The 21,969-nt window shown below is 41.3% G+C and overlaps 1 protein-coding gene across 1 annotated transcript in view; it reads left to right on the top strand.

The window, feature by feature from the left end:
- Positions 1 to 251: 251 nt before the first annotated feature.
- RAB7A (RAB7A, member RAS oncogene family) overlaps positions 252 to 21,969 on the top strand; it is a 66,919-nt gene continuing 45,201 nt past the window's right edge. The window contains exon 1 of the mRNA XM_043971432.1: positions 252 to 490. The gene's annotated coding sequence lies outside the window, so the exon portion shown is untranslated. The remainder of the gene's footprint in view (positions 491 to 21,969) is intronic.

Here is a 21,969-nt window from a genome sequence, read left to right as displayed (position 1 = left end):
CTGTGGCCACGGGGACACCATCGCGCTGACACTAATACAAGGAGAAGCTGTCATTGCTTCCTTTTTCTTCCTCTGCCGGGTGGAAAGCCGGGAAGGTCAGTTTGGGGTCTAATATGGCGCCGCCCTTACACCAGCGGCCTCTCGGCATGGGGGCCGCCATGTTGTCCTACGTGATCTCCACCGCGGTCGGGCCCGGCTGGTGTCAGACGTGCGGACGTATGGGGCGGGCCTTGGCGTCAAGGGTCTCGTGACAGGTACTTCCGCTCGGGGCGGCGGCGGTGGCGGAAGTGAGAGCGGAGCCCTAGTGTTGGCCATAAAGCCCGAGGCGGAGACGGCGGCGGTGGTGGAAGAGGGAGGAGGAGAAGGAAAAGGGAGTCTCGTCGAGCGGACTCGGAACGTCCACTCTCCTGCTGCCCTGCTCGCCGAGTCCTCGAGACGCATCCGGCATCGCTCCCGAGCCCCGGAGGAGCCGCCCGCCCTCTCGCCTGCGGTGAGCCGCGGGCCCAGCTGCCCCCTCCGTCCGTCCGTCTGTCCGCCGGCCCACTCCCGGGCCCCCTCCGCCCTTCCCCCTCCCACTGCCCCGTCCCTCAAGACAGGGGCCTAAGGAGGGTCCTGAGCCAAGGACCGGGGCTCCCGCCTCCCCGGCGCCCCAGGCATGAGGCGGGAGGTTCCGGGGCCTCGTGGGAGGGGTCCGAGAACTGGCCAGGGGCCCCGGGGCCGGTCAGAGGCAGTGGGACCCGGACGGGCACGTCGTCGGGGGCCCGAGGCTCGCCCTTCTTTCCTTGGCGGGCCGCCCACGGCCGGTGCATAGGGGCCGGTACGGTCAGCTGTCTGGGATTGTTTACTAGACGCTCCGTGCCGTGAGGGGGGAGGAAGGGGCGGCCGTCCAGCTGGCCTTCGGGGCCGCAGAGCCGCGTGGGCTTGGTTTCTCAAGTGGGTCGGCCTCCGAGCTTTGCGAACAAGGAGGTAAGGTCGGGACGGATTTCGGCCTTGTGTAATGATGAAATTAGTGTTGGTGGCTCCTCACAGGTCCTCGGTGTAAGGGGGAGGAGGACAAAACAGCGATTTTCCGTGACAGTTTCCCGGGTCGTAGTCGAGGGTGCCGGGATTTGTCACGAGTGTCAAGGCTGTGAGCCCATTAAGTTATTAAACTCGATTCTTTTGTTTGGGAGAGGCTCCCCAGAACACCTGAGTCAAGCTGAATCAGTCCAAGTCATGTGGTCAGTTTGCTTTTCCTTCATGTTGGGTACATGTGAGACCCTTCAGGCCATGTAAGAAGACAGAGGGCTTTTTGTGATCCACATGTTTCAACTGATCGTGACTCCTTTGTGGGGTGAAGTTCTAGAACTTGGTGGGGGAGACTAAATTTGGGTCTTGCCTAGTAGCTTTCTGTGATTATCCTACTGAGTTATGTTCAGTAGGTTAAATATACATCTTGAATGGAATCCTGAAGCTTGCAGTGACTTCTCGTGCTGCCTGATATTGTTTTTGGCAAAGCTTTTATAGAGCTTCTTCAACAGCAAGGAACAGTTCTTTGCTAAAGCCAGGAATTCAGCTGGCAGTTGCAACTTCAAGCACACTTGTGTATAGTGCCAGTAACTTAGGAGCACTTGACTGCTGTCAGGAGTCTTACCTTTGTTAAAAGATAAACTATTAAACTGAGACTTTAGAAGCTGGCCTTCTGCTTATTTCTATTACTTTTACATGAATTTTGGCAAAGATAGAGTGAGATAAGTGAAGATCTACCGTGTTTGAGTGTTCATACTCCCTTTAAAGCATCATATCTTCTCCTTGGATACCGAAAGAATAAGTACTGTCTATTCCTTGTGACATTAGCAGCTGATTTAAACACATGACTTGTCATCAGTGGATTAATAAAGTCTGTCCAGATTGTTACTCTTTTCAGAGTACTGGGGTCTTTCCAGAGGTGCTGCATGAAAACTTGGTGTTAAGTAGGGTAACTTGCCCATAGTGGATGGTTCAAATATTTCTTGATAAGGGAAATGAACCTTGTATCAAGAGGCAGAATAATTTGAATTTGGTATTTCCCTAGAGAATGTTATCTTTAAAACTGCCTAATATTAAAAGCCTACTGTGTGTCTGTGTGTGTGTGTTTGTGTATTTGGCTTTAACAATGGTTTATAAGTAGAGGGTTTTTTGGGAGGATGGTGGATTCCAGATGAAAGCAGAAGCAAAGATGGGAAGGTGGAAAAGAAGAGCTTTCTGATTTAACTTAAAATAGTGATTCCAGCTTTTTGTTGATTTTCATTCTGTGAAGTACTCTTTTTAGTTTTCCTTGGATTTATAAAGGAACATTACTATCAGAGACTGTTCTCCAAATGGCAGATCTTTTTTGTGACTGAGAATTTGCATGGAATAAATTTGGATATCATAGAAATATACAGTGGAATGATGGGACTTTGGAAACATACAAACTTATTCTCTGAAGGGGAACATGTGTGTGTGTGTGTGTGTGTGTGTTTGTGTATGTCTTGGAATAGCTATTAAATTCTTTCTTATTTTTATCAACCCAGATTACAAGGTTAACACATGATAATTTGGGTTATATTTGGAATTTGTTGGGTGAGGGAAATATCTTTTTAGGTTGAATTTTGAGGAAAGCTAGTTAATTTTGCCACTGTACCTTTGTGACAAATTTACCCTTAGGGCTTCAGTTGTTGCTTAAAACATAGCTTTAATTTGGGGGATTAGATACTTTTCCTTGTTGCTTTAGTGGTGTTTTTTTGTCAGATGAGTTCCTCATATCTGTGTTCTGCTGATTTGCAGATGTTAATGACTTGTTGAAATGTATTTATTGAAAGGTTTGAAACAGTCATACTGGTTATAAACTAGATTCCCTATTTAGCAGATGTGATTGAGGAGATTGCACACTTGGAATACATACTATCAACTACATTCAACATATCTTTGTTAAACATGTTACCCGTGTGAAATGCCTACATCTCTCATTCCTTTTTTTTTAGTCCAAACAAGGATTTTTGTTTAGGGGTTTATAGTAAGATCGTGTGGATCAGAGGGACACCGATGTTTCAGAAGAGCAGTATTTTGACACTTTATCTCATGTGATTATTTGCAATTACTTAATGAAGGAACACTTGGAAGCTCTGATCACATAGTCCTTCAGCCTTATGGCATATGTGATTTAGAGTTGCCTACAAAGTGGGAGGAATCAAAATGCAAAGAAAAAAAAATTTGTTGTTGTTGATGATTTTAAAAACCCTCCCCCAACTTAGCCATTTATTTAGCTAGAGGATTTTAGTCCTTTTGAGCTTGAGCCAAATTGCGAAGGAAGCACTGTGAATTAAGTTTTGTCAGTGTCATGTGCATTTGATGTATCTTTCATAGGTAAATTAATGCAAAATAGAACTGAGCTCTCAACAGTGATTTTACCTGAAGTTTGTCTTTTGTATCTCCTGAAAACTGTCCAACTCTCTGCTGAGAACCTAGTATTAGTCTACAATCTAAAGAAATTTAAACATAGAGCTATGACAAATTTTAGTAGATACTGAACTAAAGAGTCAAGGGGTGGGAATGGGAACTAGGAGGAGGCTTCCTCCGTATTAAGGCTAAACAATGGTTCACTTGGCACTGATGTCATCTTCTGAAGAAGAATTTAGGGTATAGAAATAAGTGCCTGCTTCTCTTTTCTTCTCAGACCCTGTGTTCCAAAGCTTACTGTTTTACTGCTGACTCTTATCTCATATATATATAACATTGTTATTGAATTCTCAGTTGCATTTCTTTGTGTTATCAAACTACTATCTATTAATTCCATTTAAATAGATTTCTTTTCTCTTCCATCTGCAGTTTGCTGCAGTAACATTTTGCAATGTGTTAATCTCAAAATTACGTGCCCCCACATTTTCACTCTTCTTGCCATGGTTTTCTTCCCACTTTTTATACTGAACATAGGGAAAATGGTGTGTATCTGTCTCTTGAAATTCTCCCAGAGTAGTAATGGTGGTTAGTTGTATCAGCTACAAATCAAAGGTGAGTGGTGTGTCAGACAAATTTGAAGAGATCAAATAAATATTTGTTGAATTTAGACCTTTTTTTTTTACTCCTTACAAAGATATATTTAAATTTGAAATCAGTTACAACTCTGGGCTGCAGTTTTCAAAAGCAACTTTTAAGAATAGCTGTTTTCAAAATATTTCATGTTGGGAGATAGCTTGAGAGTTTTGTTTTAGTCCTTCCTTGCTTACTTTATTGCAAATGCTTTACTAAGAGGACAGAAGAACTTCTGCTGTGTGCTGCCCCTCCTTTTTTTTTAAGTGATGTCACCACTTCTGTGGAGATCAATCTGTTTCTGCTTCCCACTTTGCATAGTGCCAAGCAGTGTGAGCTCCATGGATACAGCAAAATTGTGGCAACAAGGTGAAAATTAATGTCCACTTTAGGAATTTTCCAGTTTAATGAGTAAATTACATATGGCCTTCTTGCTTGTATTCGTGCAATGATGTGTATTAAAGATGTGTTTTCCCCCACCCCCCATTTTTTTTTAAGTGTCTAATTGCCTTTTTTTTTTTTTGGTGGGGCAGTGAGGGTTAAGTGACTTGCCCAGGGTCACACAGCTAGTAATTGTCAAGTGTCTGAGGTCAGATTTGAACTCGAGTCCTTCTGAATCCAGGGTCAGTACTTTATCCACTGCGCTACCTAGCTGCCCCTTTCATTGCTTTGTTTTTATCATCCAAAATCCACCTTCTTATACTCTCACACTAAACCTCTCCCTCCTGCCCCTCAACTGAGAATTCAAACAAAACAACCTATTACAAACATATATAGGTCATTGATTTCTTTGTGATAGCTACCCAGTAGCTATTGAGCTAATAACCACAGATGCACGTCCATGAGGCTGACCTTTGATTAAATACCATTACATAGTTTATAAGGATGGAAAAGATCAACTATCTTTATGTCTTTAAGATTTTCAAGAGAATTACTATGGAAAATATTAATAATTCATACTTTATAGTACCTTAACAAACTTTGTAAAATACTTTCCTCAACAGCCTATTAAGGACTGTTGTACGAGTATTTCTTTACAGACCGGAGACAAAGTCTGAGGTCAAGGCATTTGTCTAATAGGTATAGATTTCTATAGCTATTAAGTCTCTATGGTTAGGATTTGAACTCAGGTTTCCGGATTACAGGGCCACAATGCTCAGTTGTCCCGTACTGTCTGGATAGTGCTCTTTGTGTTCAGACTCTGGTATTTGTATCCATTTTAGTTTTTGTTTCTGTCCTTTAGTAGACTGGATGCTTCTTGCAGTCTTGAGGATTAGTCACAGTGCTTGGCTTTGTCTTGCCTCACTTCTAGTGCCTCTTTTCCAGTGGGAAACAGTCCTGCCAAACCAGGGGGAGTAACTAATCTCCCCTGAGGCCCAGTAAACTGTTCCAGGGAGCCCTCCCTGGGCTGTGCTGCTGCTGCAGATCTTTGTTCAAATGGAGCCACCTTTCTGTGAATGCAGGTCAGTGAAGGAGAAGCTGGGAAAGAGCAGGGCACTGGCAGTGTGCTGAAACTTGTATTACTTAGTGGTGAGTCAGAGCCTGCAGTCTGTCTGGGGAGCAACACGAATACACACACACAGGTGTGCGAGCTAAAAACACATATAAGGGAACACTCAGAATATAATCGGTATAGTGAAAATTATGGAAATGGGTTGTATTGAGGTGGATGGTGTTAAACAAGAAATAATGACATACTTTACATTTCCACCTCTAGACCCAACATAGATTTCCGTTGTTCTTAAATATTTCAAATAATCAAAGTAAATCTGTCAGTTTGGATCTGATGACTAAATCCCGTGGTCTTTTCTAAGTCCTCATTCTTTACCTTTTTGTGCTGTTGAACATGCTCCCCTCACAGATGGTCTTATCTTTTTTTAGATTTCTTGATTTTCTTTTCTTTCTTTCTATTTTTTTTTTTGCCAGGGCAATGAGGGTTAAGTGACTTGCCCAGGGTCACACAGCTAGTAAGTGTCATGTGTCAGAGGCAGGATTTGAACTCAGGTCCTCCTGAATCCATGGCCGGTGCTTTATCCACTGTGCCACCTAGCTGCCCTGATTTTCGTTTCTTAACAGTGCTCTCTCTGGGTTCCTCTCCTACCTGTTGGGTCACCATGCCACTGTCCAGTTGCAACTGCTCAGTTTCCTTTATTGGGCCATCTATCTCAGCTTACCTTTCTGCCCCCAAGTAACTGTATGTACCTCAAAACTCTCTCCTGTTGCTTTCTCTCTATACTCACTGGTTCAGTCACTTTAGTCATGTCCAACTCTTTCTTGACTCCATTTAGGGTTTTCTTAGTGACTTGCCCAGGGTGACACAGCTAGTAAATGTCTAAGGCCAGATTGGAACTCAGGAAGATGAGTCTTCCTGACTCTAAGCCTGGCACTGTATACACTGCACCACCTATGTACCAGATACTGGTCCTGGCTTTGTTCCTGGATAAATGGTACATATATTCTTTTGGGTTAGGGTTGGAGGGTGGGAAAAACTGGGCAGGGATGACATGTACACATATAGGTAAAGTTATGTAATGGGGGAGCACTAATACCTAGGAGAAGCAGGAAAGACCTCAAACTTGAGTTGAACTTTGAGGTGAAAATGAGGAGGGCTTATTATTCCATGCCTGTCAAACACCTGGAGAAAAATAATGGAATTCTCTATGTGAAGATCAAGTGAATCAGTTTGACTAGACCATCAAGGCAGTGGATAGGGTTGGGCTTGGAATCGGGAAGACTCAGGTTCAAATCCTGCCTCAGACACTGCCTGGCTGCATGACCCTGGGCAAATCTCTTCCCAGCTTCATCTGTAAAATGGGAAATGCTATTGCATCTGCCTGAAAGAGTTGTTGTGAGGAAAGAATGAGATAATGTGTAAAACACTCTGCAAACCTTAAAGTGCTATATCCGTTCTACCTATTATAGCTATTAATGCGTAGGGTGACAAAGAATAATGTGCAATATATTGGAAAGAGAGTCTGGAGTTTGTGTAGGGCTTTAAATGTCAGATAAGAACTTGTGTTTTACCTGAGACAATAGAGAGCCACCAGAGTTTTCTGAGCAAGACTTACATGCTCAGACCTTCAGGCATATTACTTTGGCTGCTGTGTGGAGGATAGACTGGAGCCTCCCAGAACAGGAGGCTATTTTTAATAGTTCTAGTAATAGGTTATATGGACCTAGACTCTGGCTCTGTAAGCGGAGAAGGGAATTGATGCCAGAGATTGCGTGGATGGAAAATTGACAGGATGTGGGAGGGAAGGAGAGGGAAGAGTTTAGGATGATTCGGAGGTTTGAACCTGGGTGACTGGAAGGATGGGAAGTTCAGAAGAAGGGGAAGATAAAGAGTTTTGTTTTGGATGTGAGGGGTTTGAGGTATCTACAGGATGTCAGGGGGAAATGTCCCCTAGGTAAGTTGGTACAACTTCCCAATAGACATCCCATAGACATCTGAAACCCAACAAGTCTGAAACAACTTGCTGTCTTTCATAGTAAGCTCCCCACCCCCACCCTCCTTGGACTCTTGCCAAATTGACCTGCTTGGTGCTCTTCATCCATGATGTTGTTTCTCCTTTCTCTGTGCCTTTGCACATATTGTCCCTCGGGTCTGGCATTGTGGATTCCTAGCCTCCTTTAAAATTCAGTCAAGCCTCAGCTCTGTTAGCTCCTCCCTGAGCCCTTTCCATAGTATCCTATACTAGTGCCCTCAGCAGATTATCATATATGTTATTTAATAATAACAGCCAGTATTTATGTAGTGCCTACAACATCCTTTCGAGGTAGGTGCTGTTATGCACATTTTACAGATAAGGGCACTGAGGCAAACAGAGGTTAAGTGGCTTGCCCTGGTCACAGCTAGTAAGTATATCCAGATTCAGATTTGAATTCAGGTCTTCCTGACTGCAGGCCCAGCACTCTACTGTGCCTCCTAGCTGCCTCCAGTATATCCTAACTTGTGTGTTGTTTAAGTGTGCTCCTTGAGGACAAGGATTGCTTAGCAGTCTTCTTTTCTACCACCTAGCTGGGTGCCTGGCATGTTGCTGGTGCTTAATAAATGCTTTTTGTCGTTGAAAAGCAGCCTGTTTAAAAAAAAAAAGCTTTTCCCATTTTAGGTTTGGGATTATATTAATGCAAGTATTCATAGCAGTTAAAAAATTATTGCTTTAATCTCACCTTGAGCTTGTTTTCCCGTTAATAATTGGGACCCGTTCCTGCTAGTAGAATTGGCCCAGATATTGGGCTGTAATATCTGAGGTGAGTCTAACATAGTAGTAGATAGTACCAGCGTTCAGTGCACTTCACTTTGACCTAGTAAGAATACTCCCCATACTGTTAGAATTACTTTAAGGGGGAAGCTAGGTGGCACAGTGGATAAAGCACCAGCCCTGGATTCAGGAGGACCTGAGTTCAAATCTGGCCTCAGACACTTGACACTTACTAGCTGTGTGACCCTGGGCAAGTCACTTAACTCTCATTGCCCCGGCGAGCCTCCCCCCCACCCCCCCAAAGAATTACTTTGTTAAAAATGACATAGCATTTTGACTGCAGTTGGTAACAGTGGCAACTTTCACCTTTAACAGACTATTGTACAGGTTACATATGATATTCACACATTGTCTCTGTTAAATGTACGATATTCTCATCCTGCAGAGTAAATTTCCTCACAGCATACTGGTTAGGATTTTGTTACATTGTAGATAGGTGTGCTAAGAGAGTTTAAGCTTTTCAGAGATGAATTGTTTTCTCTTTTGAAAAATAATGTTTCATTGAGGACTGTGGTGTGGGGAATGAAGACGTGTTCCCTCTGAGAGTTTACGTTCTTTATTAGAGTAAAGGAGTTATTACCTTACTACATTGAAAGGTAGTTAAACACACATGACACAAATTAAATGCTGTAGGAATTTTTAAAAGTTGGGGTTTTTTTTCCTTTTCTTCCCTCACCCTCTCACCATTAAAAGCAAAAATTCTTGTAACATATGCAAAGTCGAGCAAAACAAATTGCACGTTGACCGTGTCCCAAAAATGTCTCATTGAGCATCTTATTCTATCATATCTCTGTCAGGAGGAGGTGGGTAGCATACTTCATTAGCAGTTCTCTGTAATTGTGGTTATTCCCCCCCCCCATCCCCTTTTAACGGTGTTATTGTTTAACTTGTTCTGATTACTTCACTTTGCATCAGTTCCTAAGTTCCACTGGAGTTATCCCTTTCCTACTTTCTTATGACAGAGTACTACTTTATTACATTTATATGTCATGATTTGTTTAGATATCCCCTTAGTTTCCAGTTTTTGCTGCTACAGAAGGAGATGCTATAAACATTTTTGTACATGTGGGTCCTCTTTGCTTGATCTCTGGGGTATAGACCTAGAAGTTGTAGGGTTAAAAGATGCGTAGAGTTGAATGACCTTTTTGGATATAGTTCTAAATTGCTTTCCAGACTAATTGGACCAATTTAGAGCTCCACGAACAGTGCATCACTACGCTCATTTTTCTATACCCTCTCCAGCATTGATCATTTTCCATTTTTGACAGCTTTGCTTAGCTGTCTGAGGTAAAGCCTCAGAGTTTTTAATCTGCTTCTTAATCTGCATTCCTTCCATTGATTACTAGTGATTTGGAGGGTGTGTGTGTGTGTGTGTGTGTGTGTGTGTGTGTGTGTAACTTGGTAGCTTGGATTTATTCCTTTGAATACCGTCTTGTTCATATCCTTTAACTATTGGTTGGGGAAATGCTGTAGGAATGTTAGATGACTTTGACTGGACAATAGGAAAAGGCCGAATGAAGGAGATAGCATTTGAGTGGGGGCATTAAAGAATGGGTAGGATATATAAGTAGAATTGGTGCACATGCACACACCAAGATTCCAGTTGGAAGCAGAAGCAAAGGCCAGTAGGAAAGAGACAAGAGTGATGATTTTAGTTTGTTTCTCAAGCAGTAAAAGGTGGCGTGAGAAAGATAGATTGGGCTCACAGAATGGTTGAATTCCTAGAATGCCAGGAGGAAGAAAGCTTTTAGTCTGGGAAACATGCAAAATGGTGCTTTAGAAGGGGCAGTGAAGTAGTTGAAGTACTAACTTAGTCTGGAGATCTTGACTTTTTGCTTGTAAGTATCTGAGGTCAGATTTGAACTCAGGAAGAGAAGTCTTCCTGACTTCACACCTGGCATTCTATCTATTCAGCCACCTAGCTGCTCAGTATTAGGAGGAGAAAAAGTCAAATAAATTGATTGGTTGGTAGTGCTATTATGAAGTCTGGAGGAAAAGGTTTGGTGGTTCTTTGTTAAATTACCCCACCCCACCCCCCAGAGCCAAGTATATATAGATCCCTGGACTATGTCATTGGAGACTTACTGCCATATTGATTGTCTCTTTGAGACCTGCCTTCCATCTTTTTAAGATTTCTTGAGATTATGAGACTTTTTTGGTTATGGCTTTCATGTATTCAAGTGATTCTTAAATCTTCTCCCCTTGATCTGTTTTCCAGGTCAGTTGTTTTGCTATGAGAGACTCAGATTTTACTTTTTCAGTCTTTTGACTTTGTTTTAATATTCATTTGCTTCTGGTCCATCCCAATTTTCAAGGAGTTTATTCTTTAGGGGTAAGGGTTTTTTTTAACCTCTACTGTCAATCTATTAATTCCCTTTCCAATTCTTCTATAACTCTCATTTCTTTTCCAATTTTTTCCTCAAGAGCTCTCATCTCATCTCTTATTTAAAATTTAAAATTAAAAAAAAACTTTTTAAAATGCTTGCTTTTATCTCTTCCAAAAATTCTATTTGAATTTGTACCCAAGGTATGTTTTTCTTCAAGTCTTTTCTTGTAGATGCTTTGGACTCCGAAAGCTGGATATGGAGAGCTTGCAATTCATATTGATAGAGGCAATATCCTTGTGTAGATCTCAGATTTCTTTTGGTGAGTGAAGGGTAAGGATGAGGAAGGCAGTTTACTAAACTTAATTTTTCATAGCATTGCATCTGTGCTGAACACAAAGGCAGGAACATGAGTGTTTTGGTTTTGTGTTCTCTTCCTTTGGCTTTGTGTCTTTAGTTTCTCTATCATCATAATTGCTTTTCTGGTGGGATTTTTTTGGGGGGGTTAAGGATTGGGACATTCTTCAAGACTACTTCCTGGGGCAGCTAGGTGGTGCAGTGGATAAAGCACTGGCTCTGGATATTCAGGAGGACCTGAGTTCAAATCAGGCCTCAGAACCTTGACACTTATTAGGTGTGTGACCCTGGGCAAATCACTTAACCCTCACTCCCCTGCCCCCTGCCTCCACCACCCCCCCATAAGACTACTTCCTGACTTTGGACTTGATATTAAGCTGGGCCCTGCACACTTCTTGAGGAATGGCATGGTTAGAACTGTGCTTTATGAACATCAATTTGGAAGATGGCTTGGAGTGGAGGGAGAGGGATTCTTACCTACTGCTAAGTGGGAGCCTGCTGATGGGTGCCCACAAAATTGATGAGGTAATAGGAGGAGGGTTCAAGTATGCTGGAAGCATAAGGGTGGGAGAATTTTTTTCCTGCATGGCTGCTGGTATTAGTGCTGGTGTTAGATTATGAATTCAAGGCCATTGCTTGCTGCAGAGGGGAAAGAGATTGGAAACTTTCTCAAGATACCAGCTAATGGAAGGAACAGAGTAGGAAAATGAATGATAATAAATGGGGGGGGTCCCCAGGGTGTTGGCTATTCCCTGGAAAGTGAAATATAAGTTGTATTCTCACCCTTTGGTTCCCCTCGGGTCACCCTCCCCAGCCCCTCTTTGGAGCCCATACACACGCCCACTTTGTGTGTGTGTGTGTGTGGGGGGGGTTATTTGTATATGTCTACTACCTATGATGAATTTTTGTATCCTCAAAAACAATCTAGTATAGTATAGTACTTTAAATAGAATTATTAAATAAATAAAAAGTTCCTCCAAAACTTCATAATATGGATCAAACTTTTTACAGCTGATTCTAAACCATTATTCAAGTTCTTTGATTGTTTTGGAATTTCCTTGTGCTTGATACTATATAAAATCATTAAGCTTTAACTGAATAGGATCTGATCTATAGGTGGATGCCTTCTAGGTATGTTCACTTATTGAGTTAGTATGACTGTTGAGTGCTGTCATTAAGTGCCCATCATGATTTTTGTAAAATATCTTAACTGACATGGCAACACTGTTAAAAACCAAAGTAAACCATGCAGGCTGCTGTGCCTGGTACCTGCAAAATGTTTGAACCCAGAAAACAGCTTCTACGTTGATGGGGAGAGGAATCCTTAATATGGAAGGACATGGGCAAGCATTTTACAAGATGAGAAAGAATGGATAGCTTGCTCTCTATACTATAGAGGGAATAACCTCAGAGAGATTCCAGATTTCTTTTGGAAGGTGCAGAAGGTGAGGGAATAGAACTTTACACCAACTACAGGTAGTCAAGGCAGTTTATTAGAGTTATCTTTTCATGACAGTGAATTGGTACTGGACACAAGTGGGCATTCAAATGTTTTATTTTTTAATTCTCTTAGTTCATGCTGTCAAAGCTAATTTAAGAAGCCAACAGAATTAAGACTTGCAGTAATACTTAAAGTACAATATTTAGAACACTAAATTTGGAATTTGAAGTATTTTTCCTTTGCTCTCTGTTTTTTTTTCTTGTAGTATTTGAAAGTACAAAATTTAAAAATCTAGAGGCTCTAAATTGTTGCGTTTTTTTAAAGAGGAGGTCCAAGGTAAGAATTTTTTGTTAACCTTTCAGTTTATTATATTAAGTTCCACAGACTGGAATTATTTCCCCTCCTGAAAAATAAAGAGGTGGGATAACATCATTGTTTTTCAAATTTTGCCAAGGAACACTTTGTAGACACTTGAAGTACATTGATTGGCATGACTCATAAATACTGATTTGGGAAGGAGAGAGTCTGGGCATATATCCTGGGAAGGAAGGAAGGGTTGGGTAGTTTTGGGAGCAAAATAAAAAGAATCTAACCTAAAAATTTGCCAATGGTGATTTTTGATAGAATTTTATGTATAACATTTTAGATGGGGAAAAACATATTAAAATGTTCTTAAGACTCTATTTACAGCATGTAGAATACAGTTTGGGAAATAAGTTAAATGTATCTTGGGTCTCTAATAGCTATGATAGCTTGAACATTTTGCTTGTTCTACTTCATCCCAATTGACCTATATTTTAAAATTTAAATTGACTAAAAATAAGCCATTAAGTCATTTTTCTTATCTTCAGTGCTTTTTAAAAGGAATACTGGTAGATTGATCTGTCTGAGGGATACTAGATTTCTAAACACTCAGTTTTTCAGGGAGGATCAAATCTTTTTGCTCTTAGCATTTTAAACCAAGTACTTTAAAGCTCTCTAAATGTCATTAGGCAGCTATTGCTTCACATCATATGTGCATATATACACACAATAAATACTCATTTTTTCTTCTGTTAAGTGATTCTTCCCTGCAGCTTGTCCTGTGTATGTACAAATACCTACATGCACACACAAACATCAGCAAATGGATTTTTCTCTTTCTGCCCCTTTCCCTGGCTAGTTCCTCTCCCTCCTCAGATTATCTCACATGGATTCATGTGTGTATATGGTATAGTTTTCCAGTAGGTTGTAAGCTACATAAGGGCAGAGTTGGTGGTGGTTGTTTTGGTTTGGTTTTGCTTTGCATCTCACACTGTTTTGCATACAGAAGACTCTGGAACTCCACAGTTGAGATACTTTGGAGGAGAGTGACGAGTTTGTTAAAAATCACTAATGAGGGGCAGCTAGGTGGCACAGTGGATAGAGCACTGGCTCTGGAGTCAGGAGTACCTGAGTTCAAATCCTGCCTCAGAACATTAACACTTACTAGCTGTGTGACCCTGGGCAAGTCACTTAACCCCAATTGCCTCCCCCCCCCCAAAAAAAAATCACTAACGAGCACCCTTTGTACTTGTTAAGGGATAACTTGCTTTGAGACCCTAAAAAGTACAAAAGCTACAGCTGGAAATTTTTATCTACCTTGGAGCAGGTATTGTTTTTAGGGATGCAACTGAGGAGGTATGTGCCCCATAAATGATGTCTGGATACTTAAGTGTAAAAGCAAGATACAGTTGAGTACAAATGGTGTTCACACACAGTGTTGAAGGGATGCAGGGAAGTAGCATATTGAGAGAATTCCCTTTTTGAAAGAAGGGAGGAACATGATTGGTGAAAAGAAAAAGGTATTCCATATGCGAAAAATGGGTTGAATAGAGATTGGAGCAAACATGTTTGAAGATGTCAGGTTTGGAAAAATGATGGAGTTTTTGGAGGGTATTAGAATACCAGAGTATGCCAATTCAGAGCTGGTGGTGAAGTCATTCTTCATTCATAGTCAACACTTTGTGACCCCATTTGAGGTTTTCTTGGCAAAGATCCTGGAGTGGTTTCTATATCCTTTTCCAGCTCATTTTACAGATGAACAGTGTTAAGTGACTTACCCAGACACACAGCTGATAAGTCTAAGGCTAGATTTGAACTCAGTTCTTCCCAACTCCAAGCCCAGAGTTCTAACTACTCCACCTAGCCACCAATGTATTATGTATTTTATTTTATGCACTTAAAAACATACCTGAGAAGAGATTTATCAGACTGTCGAAGGGAACTGGGATCCAAAAGGGTTCAAATAAACCCCTCTACTAAATAGTCTAAGGGTCTTTCTAGCCCTTGCATCGTATGACATTATTTACAGAACTTTTTTTCCCCTGGTATGTGTGTAAACTAGATTAGTATCTGTGTGTAAACTGGATTAGAAGTGGCCTAAGGGGGCAGCTAGGTGGCGCAGTGGATAAAGCACCGGCCCTGGATTCAGGAGTTCCTGAGTTCAAATCCTGCCTCAGAACATTAACACTTACTGGCTGTGTGACCCTGGGCAAGTCACTTAACCCCATTGCCCCATTCAAAAAAAAAAAAAGAAAAAAAAAAAGAAGTGGCCTAAGGAGGGTGGTAGTTGCAGTTGGCCAGATGTGAAGTAATGACTTGAGTTAAGGTTGATAGCTTTTGACATAAAAAGTTGGGACATTTGAAACTTGAATTTATTATCCAAAATTTTAGAATAGACCATATCTTCTCACATGAATCAATAGAAACAGGATTTTTTTGGCATGATATTAAGAAGCTCATAAGTTTAGAACTGAGATGGACATGAAAAATATCTATCTAACCTCTTTTTATAAATTAAGAAATGAGGGATTAAAGAAGTCAAGTGACTTGCCTTACAGCTAGAAGCCCAGTTTGCAACTAAAACCATTGGACTTTCTACTGCCCGCTTAGAGAGCCTGTGTTTTAGAGAATGTATGGTAGTTAGAAACTATCTTGACTTAGCCTCTGGACTTGGAGGCACAAAAGACCTTGATTCAAGTCTTTGTTATGATACTCTGTGGCTCTGGACCAATCAATTTACTTGATCTCTTACTACTGAAAAAAGAGTAGTGTCAGGTTTGTTTTTTTCCTCCAATCTCACAGGATTTTTCTGAGGACAGTATACTGTAAGTTGTGAGGTACTATGTACATTTCGGGTTAGATTCTGCTTCCAGTAGCTGTATGACCTGCAGAGTGTTAATTTACTGCTTTTGGTCTGTTTCCTCACTTAGCCAGGGGAATTGCACTGAGTCATCGAAGACTTCTTCCAGCTGTAATTTTACTAGTTGAAGTAGTCAACTGCTTGTGGTTATACCATTGGTTCTTCCTGTCTTCTGGCCAGTCAGTAAGCATTGTGCCGGGCGCTCTGCTAAGCACAGGAGAGCTAAAGCAAGGCAAAAACCAGTTGCCTGTTCCTAAGGAGTTCCCAGTCTAATGGGCGAGACAAAATGCAAGCAGCTCTTTACAGTGGTTCTGGTGAGAAAAGTAAGCATAGGGATTGGGACTGTAATATTATCGATGGAGGGTGCTCCCTTTACCAGTGCAGAGGGCACTTCTCAGATGAAGAGAGGTTAATTGACTTGCTCAGGTCCCTTGGCCCAATGTGTTGGAGAGCTAGCTCTCTATCCAAGGATCTAGACATCTAAAGTTCCTGACTTTATAGTCCAGGAGGAAAATGATGCACACAGTTATACAAATCAGTCAGTGCATAAGAGGTTAGGGGTGGAGGGAACAGTATGTGCCAGATACTTTGCTAGGCCCTGGAATACAAAGACAAAAAAAGGCAGTCCTTGGCCCCAGGGAGCTTGCATTCTCTTTGTATCTTATGTATAAGATGGTTTTGAGTGCTGGTATCAAACTCCTTCTGGGCTAAATAATGACTTAGAAAACTACACATTAACATCATTTATGCTTTACTCTATATTTTGTTAAATATTTCCCAATTACATTTTTTGTTTGTTTTTTGCAGGGCAATGAGGGTTAAGTGACTTGCCCAGGGTCACACAGCTAGTAAGTGCCAAGTGTCTATTTGACACTTGACATAGTTGAACTCAGGTCCTCCTGTATCCAGGGCTGGTGCTTTATCCACTGCACCACCTAGCTGCCCCCTCCCCTCAGTTACAGTTTAATCTTGATCTGGGGAGCACTTTGGAATTTTGTGAGTTTGACACAAGACGTCTGGAATAGATCGAGCCTGGTTGTGAAGGGCTTTTAATCCCCCTAAAATCCAATTTGTATTTGATCCTAGAGGCAATAAGGAGCCACTAGAAGTCTTTGAACATGGTAGTGAACATGTTCTGAAAATGTTCTGTGCTTTAGGAATATTCCTTTGGCAGCTGTGTGGAGGCTAGATTAAAGAGGGAAGGGACTTGAGGCAGGGCCACCTATTGGGAGGCTGTTGCAATCAATATTCTAGGTGAGCAGTAGAAGGGGGTAAGCTTGCCACATGTGGAGTTAAAGGAATGACAGGATTTGTCAACCTGTTGGAAGTGTGGGGTGAGTAAGAGTTAAGGATTTGAGCATTTAGTGCCTGTATGACTGGAAGGATGCCCTGGATGGAAATAGGGAAGGTTGAAGAGGGGTGTGTATGGGGATTTTGAGCTTGGTTTTGTATTTTAATAGGTAGGTAGGGATTCTGTGGTGGGAGAACACATCAGTTGCATGGAATAGCCTAACAGAAGGCTGTGTGACCTGGGGAAAGCCACTTAACCCTTTCTAGACCTCTGCTCTATCCTCTTTAAATGGTGTTGTTGTGAGGATCATATAAGATAATGTATTTAAAGTGTTTTGCAGACTTGAAAGCACAATTTTAATATCAGTTGTGGAAAGTTATTATTTGTGAAACATTTCAAGTATATGCTAACTTTTGGGTACATGCTTATTCTAACTGAATTTTGTTTGTTTTTTGTTTTTGTTTTTTTGAGGGGCAATTGGGGTTAAGTGACTTGCCCAGGGTCACACAGCTAGTAAGTGTTAAGTATCTGAGGCCAGATTTGAACTCAGGTACTCCTGAATCCAGGGCCGGTGCTCTATCCACTGCGCCATCTAGCTGCCCCACCTAACTGAATTTTAAATGTCTTTGTTTTCTCTTATGGTTAACATTCGCTATTTAGAGGATTTGGGGAAGAAACAATTTTACAATGTACAGGTGTGATAAACTAAACTATGTGATAGACAAAATGCAGTAATTCAGACTACCCTCATTCTTTAATAAAAGAAGCCTTCCTGATCTTCCCCCTGGCTATTATTTTCCTCAAATAATATTGTTTACTAAATTAAATAAGCGCCCCGAGGGCAGGGATGGTTTTCTGGTTTTGTCTTTGTACACCCAATTTGGCACAGTCCATTCTGGAACTTGGATTAGATTCAAGATCTTAACCCACGTTCTTGGGCCACTTTGATTCCAGCCTTATTTCTTAGAGTTCCCTTCCCTTCATCATGCATTCCAGACAAACCAGATTCTTTAATTCCCTCTTGTCTCTTCTGTTCTCTGTGCCAACTACCTATATACAGTATACATTGAGTGATCACTCTTCCCCACTCTAAAGTCTCTGCTTTCCTTCAAGGAAAGTCTTCTGTGATAGCTCTCCTCACCCAAAATGATCTCTGGCCTCAAATTTCTCATAACTTTTTTACCTTTGCACTTAATCTCTGTAAAAAAAAAGATTAATTATATCTATTCTGAAAAATTATAACTGTACTTATATGAAAAATTATAATTGGGCTGTAAGTCCTTTAGACCATATCTGTTGCCATTCAAGTGTAAAAATATTTTAGCTAACTTCAACTGGACTCTAATCTGTTGACTTTTGACTGGCTGGCTAACTGACTGCTATTAATTTCCTAAGGCAGTCTATTAGGGCCGTTTAAACATTCCCCCACAACCCCTTCTCCCAAATTGATAAGCAAACGCCTCTTTTAATTAAATAATCAAAGCAGGGTTTATTTATAAAAATAAATGTAAGAGATAAGGGTAAAGAAATGCAAAGTTATATGATCTGACTGCTTTCCAGAGAGGCTCTGTCCTGCCGGCCACTTGTGCTTATTCTTTGCCTCACCTGCAACTTTCTTAGCATCCTCCACTCTCAGTCCCCTTCTCTCTACCTTCTTGCTAGCTCTTTCCCCATCCCCTTTCTTTACCATCGCGGCTCCCAGAGTCTCTGCCTCTCAGACTATATATCCTTTCTCTCCCCTCAAACCTTGGGCTCCCCGCGCCCCCACACACACCAAGCTAATTTGCTGGCCGCTTAGCCCCCCAGCTGAGGCTTGAGTGAGCCATGCATACCACACCCAGAGCTCAAGGGGCTGTGCCCTGTGCTGCGCACCTGGGACCTCCGCATGCCCATGGCTGCTGCCAGGGCTAGCCCGGGATCTCTGAGGTAGATCTCTTCAGGGTGGAGGGAGCTGGGGCTTTTCGTAGCCATCCAGCCCACCGACGCCCCCTAAGGCACCTCCTTAGCTTAGAAGCACCTATGGGCTTCTCGTGATCCAGAGTGAATGTAAATAGCAAAATGTTTCTGTTCTGGCCAGAAACTGAAAGTTTTCCCCTCCCCGGTTAATCTTTGTGAAGGCAAACTAGGCTGTCTTTTGCCTCAATTCTTACCTAGCTTTTAACTACTGAGTGGGTGTTGCCTCAAACAAACCAAGACCTGGGAAAGACCTTAGCTTTAAAAAGGCCAATGATTCTCATGACATCCAGGGCCATCACTAGTCCTCCTGACATATATATCTTGCCACTGGACTCCATTGACTGGAGGAGAAAATGAAGCTAATGACTTTGCATAAATCTGCCTAGCTCAAAATCAGTCCACTTGCAAGTCAGGACCTCACCCTCCTGATATCACTGGTCCTCTTCCAGCACTAAGGGTGAACCACTACAGAAGCACTGTAAGAGAATGGTTTATGTTGTCTTTATGACCTGACCATTTATTGCCTTTCATTTGGGGGCTTAATTATTAGGGTTTTTGTTTTTTTAGAGCTAGTTTTTAAGGATTCAACAATTCATCGATTTCTTTGAAAGCATTCACAAATTATAATTTCAAATGTTTAAAATTTCCTAACCCAGTCAGGGACATGATTCCGCTACAAAGGAGCATACTTTAGGATATTTCCAATCCTACAACATCTATTATTAACCTGAATTTCCAACAGTAATTTCCATTCATTTTTATATTAACACTAACATTAACAGAATGATATTTCCCAGTAGGAAGTCCTTTGTCTTAAAACATCAGAAGTACTAGAGAGGGGCAGCTAGGTGGCACAGTGGATAAAGCACTGGCCCTGGATTCAGGAGTACCTGAGTTCAACTCTGGCCTTAGACACTTAACACTTACTAACTGTGTGACCCTGGGCAAGTCACTTAACCCTCATTGCCCCACCAAAAAAAACCCCAAAACCCAGAAGTACTAGAGATGTGTATTGTAACAGCTCCACAAATGTTTCCTATAATTCTGATACTTTTTTTTTTTTTTTGGTATAGTCTGGTTTCCCATGACTTTCGTCCAGTTTTGGCCCACAGACCATTTCCTCCTCGGTGCCCTGGTGACTGTATGAAACAAAATTTCTGAATATGAATAGGTTTTTGGACAAAACATCTGAGCCCAGACTGTAGGCTATTTCACACTTAACATTTGACCTGGATATGACCCTGAGGTAATCAAGACCATTCTGCTTTAAGTAGAAATGAATATAGCCCTTGTCAGACTGATAACCTATTCTGGGTTTTGGTTTTTTTAATCTACTTTTCACCCTTAGGGAAAATAATAAGGAAGTATTTGACAATGAGTAACTGTGTAGCCTTTTCCTATCACTTATTCTAATCCAGGATCACATTTCTTTTTCTTCCTTAGGTCATCATTCTCTACAAGCTTCATTTGAGGCCATTGAGTCCAAGTTCAGCTAAACTTGACCTGGTGGATCAGGTGTCTATCCAGTGCAATCTTGCCAGATTTCCTAGAGTTCTTACCTTTGCCCCTCCCCCATCTCTCTCTCTCTCTCTCTCTCTCTCTCTCTCTCTCTCTCTCTCTCTCTCTTTCTCTCTCTTTCTCTCCCCCCCTCCCTCCCTCTCTCTCTCACTCACTCGCGCACGCGCACACACACACACACACACACACACACACACACACACACACACACCCCTACCTCTCATTTTTTTACCCAATTTTTTTTTTTAAGTGAGGCAATTGGGGTTAAGTGACTTGCCCAGGGTCACACAGCTAGTAAGTGTTAAGTGTTTGAGGCTGGATTTGAACTCAGGTACTCCTGACTCCAGGGCTGGTGCTCTATCCACTGCGCTACCTAGCTGCCCCCCTACCTCTCATGATATAGAAGAAATTGAAAAAATTCTCTCCCTCAACTGAGTAATTGTTGCATTATACTTTATAACCTTTTTCTAAATAGCTTAGGTTTAGTCTTCATAAAGTATATTATACAAAGTGATTTCTGTACTAAATTAATGATATAATGAATAAGACTATTTCAGTCGATAAATTTTTAGAGTTAGAAAGCTGTGCTTATTAACCAGTCTTCATGAATGACTTAATTTATATAGAGTTCATAGCATTTGTCGCAGTGTTGTTTGTAGTCTTTGATACTTTTCTCCCTTTGCTCTTATATCACACAAGCCCCATGGAAGATAAAATAATCACCTCATTTTTAAAATTGGGTTATATAAGTACTCATTCTTTCAAAGTAACAAAGGTTAGAAACCTATAACTCAATGTCCATTATCCTTACATCCATAGATTGATTTCAGAAGGGTCTGTGTACATGGATGGGGGAAAATTATATCTTTATGTCCATTAATCTCTGATATTTAGCATTTCTTTCAGTTAGGAATGCTATTTAAAAAAAAAAAACACAAACCCAACAATGTTCTGGTGTAAGGGGCTAAAATTCTAGCTAGTCTGTCTAAAATATCTAATGAGTGGTTGCCAATAAATTATAAGCTTTAGCAAGAGTTATTAGACTTTTAAGCATTTATTAAGGAGAATAAGAATTTGGTAAAAAGAGAGAGAGAGAGAGAGAGAGAGGCCTAGATTCATCTATCTATTAAAGGAAGAGCACATTTCTAGCTCTACTCTCCACCAGTCCTGACAAAAAAGAGCGAGAGTGCCAGCCTCCCCCCTTTTCCTCCCACAAGCAAACGTCACTTCCTGATGCCAAAGAAAAGCCATATGTCTTGCCTTCAGGTGCCTTCTCATGGCAGAGCTTTCCTACAGTAAGTCTCCAGCAGGTAGCGTCATTCCAATTGTTACAGTCCCCCCTTTGTTTCTTCAAGAAACATGGGGTGTTTCCTTGGTGAAACAGTCAAAAATAACAGAATATAACACCCCTATGCAAATAAACAATATGTTAATAACAACATAGAAAAGGGAGAAAGGAAAGTTTGTCCAGAGGGGAGGTCCCTCATGAACCAGCACTTTGACACTGGCCTGCAGAGGGAGGGCCTCTGCAGAGAATACATATTACACATGGTGTGCATAACAACAGAAGGGAATAAAAATCAACAAAACAAAACTGTTCATTTAAAGTCTTTGAAACTCAGATAATT

Source organism: Dromiciops gliroides, chromosome 1 (assembly GCF_019393635.1).
Source record: "Dromiciops gliroides isolate mDroGli1 chromosome 1, mDroGli1.pri, whole genome shotgun sequence".
Taxonomy (NCBI): Eukaryota; Metazoa; Chordata; class Mammalia; order Microbiotheria; family Microbiotheriidae; genus Dromiciops; species Dromiciops gliroides.
This window is presented reverse-complemented; position numbering and strand designations above follow the sequence as displayed.